General features: G+C 60.5%; 1 non-coding gene across 1 annotated transcript; it reads left to right on the top strand.

Annotated features, from left to right (window-relative positions):
* The first annotated feature begins 4,938 nt into the window (after nucleotides 1–4,938).
* Nucleotides 4,939–6,753, top strand: LOC142795431 (small subunit ribosomal RNA). Its single transcript, XR_012893027.1, has one exon. It is a non-coding gene; the product is annotated as a small subunit ribosomal RNA (ribosomal RNA).
* The last annotated feature ends 1,133 nt before the right edge of the window (nucleotides 6,754–7,886 follow it).

The raw sequence follows: 7,886 nt of genomic DNA, 5'->3' as shown, positions 1-7,886 counted from the left end.
CGAGTACGTCGCACGAGCGCGTCTGCCGGGGCGCCGTTTGCGAAGCCGACGCAAAAGTGGGAACCGCCGCTCGGATGATCGCCGCTTTCGGCAGAGTGAGTGTTGGCACTCCGGGGAAGCGAAACAGCGTGAATGCGCCCACGAAATCGGCGTATTTTGAAGTGCCCGCCGGCGACCGTCGCACGAGTACGGTAAACCGCGTCAGCCGGGGCGTAGTTCGGGACGCCGACGAAAAAGTGGGAAGCGCAACTCGGATCTTCGCCGTTTTTGCAGGAGTGAGTGGCGGCCCTCCTGCGAGACCAAGAAGCATCGATTCGTGCACGAATTCGGCGCCTTTCGACGTGATCGCCGGCGACCGTCGCTCGAGTAGGGCAAACCGCGTCTGCCGGGGCGGGCTTCGGGACGCCGATGCGAAAGTGGGAAACGCTGCTCGGATGTTCGCCGTTTTTGGCCGAGTGAGTGCTGGCACACGGGCGAAGCCAAACGGGGCCGATTACGGCACGATATCGGCGTCTTTCGACGTGCCCGCCGGCGACCGTCGCACGAGTACGGTAAACCGCGTCAGCCCGGGCGGAGTTCGGGACGCCGATGCGAAAGTGGAGAACGCCGCTCGGATCTTCGCCGTTTTTGGAGGAGTGAGTGGCGGCACTCCGGAGAAGCCAAGGAGCGCCAATTAGCGCACGATATCGGCGTCTTTCGACGCGCTCGCCGGCGACCGTCGCACGAGTAGGGCAAACCGCGTCTGCCGGGGCGGGGTTTACGACGCCGACGCAAAAGTGGGAACCGCCGCTCGGATGTTGGCCGTTTTTGGCAGAGTGAGTGCTGGCACTCCGGCGACGCGAAAGAGCGCGAATGCGCCCACGAAAGTGGCGTATTTGGACGTGCGTGACGGCGACCGCTGCAGGAGTACGAAAAACCACGTCAGCCGGGGCGAGCGACACACGGCGGTCTGGGTGCTTATCGCTGCTATTATAGGGGCACCCCGGCAGACGCAGAAAAAAAAAAAAAATTTTCGACCTTCTTTTTTGCTGGTCGAGCTCGGGTAACCCAGGTCGCAATGGGAGCCGCGCACGAAAGCGGCGTCGCGAGACGCGTTCGCGGTCGCTAGTCGCACGAGCTCGGCAACCGCGTCAGCCGGCGCGGAGTTCGGGATGCCGACGGCTAAGTGGGTACCGCTGCTCGGATGTTCGCCGTTTTTGGCCGAGTGAGTGCTGGCACTCCGGTGAAGCCAAGGAGCGCCAATTCGTGCACGATATCGGCGTCTTTCGACGTGCCCGCCGGCCACCGCCGCACGAGTACGGCAAACCGCGTCTGCCGGGGCGGGGTTCGCGACGCGTACGCAATAGTGGGAACCGTCGCTCGGATGTTCGTCGTCTTTGGCCGAGCGAGTGCTGGCACTCCGGCGAAGCGAAACGGGGCCGATTCGGGCACGATATCGGCGTATTTCGACGTGCTCGCCGGCGACCGTCGCACGAGTACGGCAAAGCGCGTCTGCCGGGGCGAGGTTTGCGACGCCGACGAAAAAGTGGGAAGCGCCGCTCGGATCTTCGCCGTTTTTGCAGGAGTGAGTGGCGGCCCTCCTGCGAGACCAAGAAGCATCGACTCGCGCACGATATCGGTGTCTTTCGACGTGCCCGCCGGCCACCGCCGCACGAGTACGGCAAACCGCGTATGCCGGGGCGGGGTTGGCGACGCCGACGCAAAAGTGGGAACCGCCACTAGGATGTTCGCCGTTTTTGGCAGAGTGAGTGCTGGCACTCCGGCGAAGCGAAAGAGCGCGAATGCGCCCACGAAAGTGGCGTGTTTGGACGTGCTTGACGACGACCACCGCAGGAAAACGAAAAACCACGTCAGCCGGGGCGAGCGACCCATGGCGGTCTGGGTGCTTATCGCTGCTATTATAGGGGCACCCCGGCAGACGCAAAAAAAAAAAAAAAATTTTTTTCGACATTCTTTTTTGCTCGTCGACCTCGGGTGACCCAGGTCGCAGTGGGAGCCGCGCACGAAAGCGGCGTCGCGAGACGGCTTCGCGGTCGCTAGTCGCACGAGCTCGGCAACCGCGTCTGCCGGGGCGGAGTTCGGGACGCCGACGGCTAAGTGGGAACCGCCGCTCGGATGTTCGCCGTTTGTGGCCGAGTGAGTGCTGGCACTCCGGCGAAGCCAAACGGGGCCGATTCCGGCACGATATCGGCGTCTTTCTACGTGCTCGCCGGCGACCGTCGCACGAGTACGGCAAAGTGCGTCTGCCGGGGCGGGGTTTGCGACGCGTACGCAATAGTGAGAACCGTCGCTCGGATGTTCGTCGTCTTTCGCCGAGCCAGTGCTGGCAATCCGGCGAAGCCGAACGGAGCCGATTCGGGGCACGATATCGGCGTCTTTCCACGTGCTCGCCGGCGACCGTCGCACGAGTACGGTAAACCGCGTCAGCCGGGGCGGAGTTCGGGACGCCGATGCGAAAGTGGGAAGCGCCGCTCGGATCTTCGCCGTTTTTGGAGGAGTCAGTGGCGGCACTCCGGTGAAGCCAAGGTGCGCCAATTCGCGCACGATATCGGCGTCTTTCGACGTGCCCGCCGGCCACCGTCGCACGAGTACGGCAAACCTCGTCTGCCGGGGCGGGGTTTGCGACGCCGACGCAAAAGTGGGAACCGCCGCTCGGATGTTCGCCGTTTTTGGCAGAGTGAGTGCTGGCACTCCGGCGAAGCGAAAGAGCGCGAATGCGCCCACGAAAGTGGCGTGTTTGGACGTGCTTGACGACGACCACCGCAGGAAAACGAAAAACCACGTCAGCCGGGGGCGAGCGACCCATGGCGGTCTGGGTGCTTATCGCTGCTATTATAGGGGCACCCCGGCAGACGCAAAAAAAAAAAAAAATTTTTTTCGACATTCTTTTTTGCTCGTCGACCTCGGGTGACCCAGGTCGCAGTGGGAGCCGCGCACGAAAGCGGCGTCGCGAGACGGCTTCGCGGTCGCTAGTCGCACGAGCTCGGCAACCGCGTCTGCCGGGGCGGAGTTCGGGACGCCGACGGCTAAGTGGGAACCGCCGCTCGGATGTTCGCCGTTTGTGGCCGAGTGAGTGCTGGCACTCCGGCGAAGCCAAACGGGGCCGATTCCGGCACGATATCGGCGTCTTTCTACGTGCTCGCCGGCGACCGTCGCACGAGTACGGCAAAGTGCGTCTGCCGGGGCGGGGTTTGCGACGCGTACGCAATAGTGAGAACCGTCGCTCGGATGTTCGTCGTCTTTCGCCGAGCCAGTGCTGGCACTCCGGCGAAGCCGAACGGAGCCGATTCGGGCACGATATCGGCGTCTTTCCACGTGCTCGCCGGCGACCGTCGCACGAGTACGGTAAACCGCGTCAGCCGGGGCGGAGTTCGGGACGCCGATGCGAAAGTGGGAAGCGCCGCTCGGATCTTCGCCGTTTTTGGAGGAGTCAGTGGCGGCACTCCGGTGAAGCCAAGGTGCGCCAATTCGCGCACGATATCGGCGTCTTTCGACGTGCCCGCCGGCCACCGTCGCACGAGTACGGCAAACCTCGTCTGCCGGGGCGGGGTTTGCGACGCCGACGCAAAAGTGGGAACCGCCGCTCGGATGTTCGCCGTTTTTGGCAGAGTGAGTGCTGGCACTCCGGCGAAGCGAAAGAGCGTGAATGCGCCCACGAAAGTAGCGTATTTGGACGTGCTTGACGGCGACCGCCGCAGGAGTACGAAAAACCACGTCAGCCGGGGCGAGCGACCCACGGCGGTCTGGGTGCTTATCGCTGCTATTATAGGGGCACCCCGGCAGACGCAGAAAGAAAAAAAAAATGGGGACATGGCGTGCGTCACCGTGCGGCTTCGCAGCGTTGCCGAAGTCGCCGAGCCCTTCGACTGAGCCGAACGGCGGACAGGGAACGTTGGTCGGCCGTTCTAACCTGTCGGTGCCACGCCGAGACGTCGTTAAGGAAAACCGCGTCGTGGGCCTCTACGACGCCGTCGAGTCGTTGTACGTTTGGTGTCCAGCGTGTCGGCGGCGAGTAGCGGACACGTCGTTCACGACTTCGGTCTTTCGCAGTCGACGCGAACTTGCGGAGAGTCGTGGTGCCTCACGTTTTCGGCAGAAACCGCGGCGGAATTTTCCCGTGCGTGCGCGCACGACCTCGGTGCTGTGCCGTCAGCGTAGTGTTGCACAAACTCGTGGCCTACCCAAGGTGCGGTACGTTTGCGGCCGTATCCTCGGTGGGAATTTCGTGAGTAGGGTCGCAAATTCTACGACCTCGGCGGGTTTGAGAGCGACGTAGACTTGTGGCACGCTCAACATGCCACACGTTTCGGGGCACACCCGCGGTGAAATTTTCTCGAGTACGCTCGTATTAGGGCCCAAGGAGGTCTGGGTACTTATCGCTGCTATTATGTGGGGGTTCTCGTGAGCGGCGTACGCGAAAGCGACCGGGTGTCTGATATGCGGCGGGCTTCGGCCTCGTCAAGCGTGTCCTCGGGTCTGCTCCAGGGGAATCCACGGCAGTCGTCTGCAGCCTCATCCGCTTGATGCGTTAGGGGCTGGTTGTCGGACGGTGCCGTTTTACCACGATATCGAGGTGTGTTCCGTGTCGTCCTCGGGCGATTCAGATGCGAAAGCGCCGAAGACGCGGGCGTGACCCGTCGTCTGGCGGCTTTGCAGTCTCGGCTCCGTTGCTAGTTCCGGCCGGTCCACCGACAGTGCAGCGGGCTTGGGCAACCCGCACGGCGCGACCGAGTCGATGCAACGAAAAAGAGCGAGCATGAACGTGCTTCTTGCCGCACGGCTCCCACTCGTCTTTCGGGAAGGTTGTGCCGTAGCGAGCTCGAACGCCGTCATCTCGGAGTGCAAAATAAGCGTGTTGGGGCGCCTGAAGGTGGCCTCCGCCGCACACAGACTGCGTCCGGCCCGCCGAGGGCGAGGACGGACGCGCAGTCGAACGATTACCTGGTTGATCCTGCCAGTAATCATATGCTTGTCTCAAAGATTAAGCCATGCATGTCTAAGTACATGCCGAAATAAGGCGAAACCGCGAATGGCTCATTAAATCAGTTATGGTTCCTTAGATCGTTTCTTCCTACTTGGATAACTGTGGCAATTCTAGAGCTAATACATGCAGTGAGCCTGGAGCCCTTTGGGTAACGGGTGCTTTTATTAGACCAAGATCGATCGGGTTTCGGCCCGTATTGTGTGGTGACTCTGGATAACTTTGTGCTGATCGCATGGCCACGAGCCGGCGACGTTTCTTTCAAGTGTCTGCCTTATCAACTTTCGATGGTAGGTTACTTGCTTACCATGGTTGTTACGGGTAACGGAGAATCAGGGTTCGATTCCGGAGAGGGAGCCTGAGAAACGGCTACCACATCCAAGGAAGGCAGCAGGCGCGCAAATTACCCACTCCCGGCACGGGGAGGTAGTGACGAAAAATAACAATACGGGACTCTTTTGAGGCCCCGTAATTGAAATGAGTACACTCTAAATCCTTTAACGAGGATCAATTGGAGGGCAAGTCTGGTGCCAGCAGCCGCGGTAATTCCAGCTCCAATAGCGTATACTAAAGCTGCTGCGGTTAAAAAGCTCGTAGTTGGATCTCAGTTCCAGACGAGTAGTGCATCTACCCGATGCGACGGCTCGGACTGAACATCATGCCGGTTCTTTCTTGGTGCACTTCATTGTGTGCCTCGAGATGGCCGGTGCTTTTACTTTGAAAAAATTAGAGTGCTCAACGCAGGCGAGTCGCCTGAATAAACTTGCATGGAATAATAGAACAAGACCTCGTTTCTGTTCTGTTGGTTTTTGGAATACGAGGTAATGATTAAGAGGGACGGACGGGGGCATTCGTATTGCGGCGCTAGAGGTGAAATTCTTGGACCGTCGCAAGACGAACTACTGCGAAAGCATTTGCCAAGAATGTTTTCATTGATCAAGAACGAAAGTCAGAGGTTCGAAGGCGATCAGATACCGCCCTAGTTCTGACCATAAACGATGCCAACCAGCGATCCGCCTGAGTTACTCAAATGACTCGGCGGGCAGCTTCCGGGAAACCAAAGTATTTGGGTTCCGGGGGAAGTATGGTTGCAAAGCTGAAACTTAAAGGAATTGACGGAAGGGCACCACCAGGAGTGGAGCCTGCGGCTTAATTTGACTCAACACGGGAAAACTTACCCGGCCCGGACACTGGGAGGATTGACAGATTGAGAGCTCTTTCTTGATTCGGTGGATGGTGGTGCATGGCCGTTCTTAGTTGGTGGAGCGATTTGTCTGGTTAATTCCGATAACGAACGAGACTCTAGCCTATTAAATAGGTGCGGGGTTCCCAGCACCTTACAACCTTCTTAGAGGGACAAGCGGCTCCTAGCCGCACGAAACAGAGCAATAACAGGTCTGTGATGCCCTTAGATGTCCGGGGCCGCACGCGCGCTACACTGAAGGAAGCAGCGTGTCTTTATCCCTGTCTGAAAAGACTGGGTAACCCGTGGAACTTCTTTCGTGATTGGGATAGGGGCTTGCAATTGTTCCCCTTGAACGAGGAATTCCCAGTAAGCGCGAGTCATAAGCTCGCGTTGATTACGTCCCTGCCCTTTGTACACACCGCCCGTCGCTACTACCGATTGAATGATTTAGTGAGGTCTTCGGACCGATGTCCGGCGCGGCCTTTCGGTTGCGCCGGTCTGTTGGAAAGATGACCAAACTTGATCATTTAGAGGAAGTAAAAGTCGTAACAAGGTTTCCGTAGGTGAACCTGCGGAAGGATCATTAACGGATTGTGAAGGGTGAGCGCCTCAGCTGCGTCTGCGCCCGACACTTTCTGCCGCTGACCCCGTTTGGACGCGGGGTCGGCTTTTCCCCACGGGGCTGCCTGAATGTGGAGCGGCACCCCGTGACAAATTGTTGCGCCCAGCGGACGCCAACACCGCGACCTTGGACGGTCGGCCAGGTGGCGGACGCGGGTACAAACGGCGCAACGCACTCATAGGTCGGCTTTCGACCCGCCACTGCACCGTGGCTCGAAGCGCTCGAAATGCGCGACCCGACCGCTGCGGGACCGCCTAGTACTGTAAACAGGAGCGGCGGAGCGCGAACGGCGAGTCGTGGTTACGTCGGTAGAAGGCGAGGCTGCGCGTTCCCGAAACGCCAGCCGAGTGCCCTCCCGACCGTTCGAGCGTGCAAGAACGAGACCCGACAATCGCGCGGCGACTGCCAAGTACGAGAGGAACGGCACAAGCGTCGGCGGTCGGTCAAGGAACTGGCGATGTGACGGGTCCGCTGTGCACCAGTGCATACCGTCCCGCCGTCCGCGGCAAGCGCCTCCGCGTCCTCGGGTGACGGAGGCTGCCGGTCGGTTCTTGCAGGCGAGGGATCTCGCTGGCACCGGTTCGCGTTGACGCGCGGCCGGTCATGGCACGGCGATGCGACGGCCGAGGTGCGCAGTACTCGATGGAGGAACCGCACGCTCCGATGACCGTCCCGCCCTCCGCGGCGTATGCGTACCGACCGTAATGGTTGCAGCAGCGCCGGCCGGCTTTTGAATTCGCCACACGAAACACGGTGCGAGATCGCGGTTAGGGGAGCGTCGACGTTGCCAGGCGTTTTGCTTGCTGCCGAGGGAAAGGCGGCACGGCCACGTCGCGCTCGTCGCGATTAGCGGGTCTGCGCGCTTTGGGAAGGTGCCGCAACGACTTGCCGAAAGAGGAAGCACGGAAGAACGAGGGACTTGGACGTCCCGACAATTGAACGCACTTGCGGCCAGGCCCTTGCTGGCTTCGTTCTTCCGCCTCGAGTAGGCTCGTACGCGGCTCCGGCGCCGAAAGTGGTCCTTGGCACCGACTTCGGTGGACGTGGGAAGTGCCGCGCAAGTACGGCGCGCCTGGCTCCACCTGTTGGCTAAAGTA

The sequence above is a fragment of the Rhipicephalus microplus genome, unplaced genomic scaffold, assembly GCF_043290135.1.
Source record: "Rhipicephalus microplus isolate Deutch F79 unplaced genomic scaffold, USDA_Rmic scaffold_670, whole genome shotgun sequence".
NCBI lineage: Eukaryota > Metazoa > Arthropoda > Arachnida > Ixodida > Ixodidae > Rhipicephalus > Rhipicephalus microplus.
Note: the sequence above shows the minus strand (reverse complement) of the source record. Positions and strands in the feature narration are given on the sequence as shown.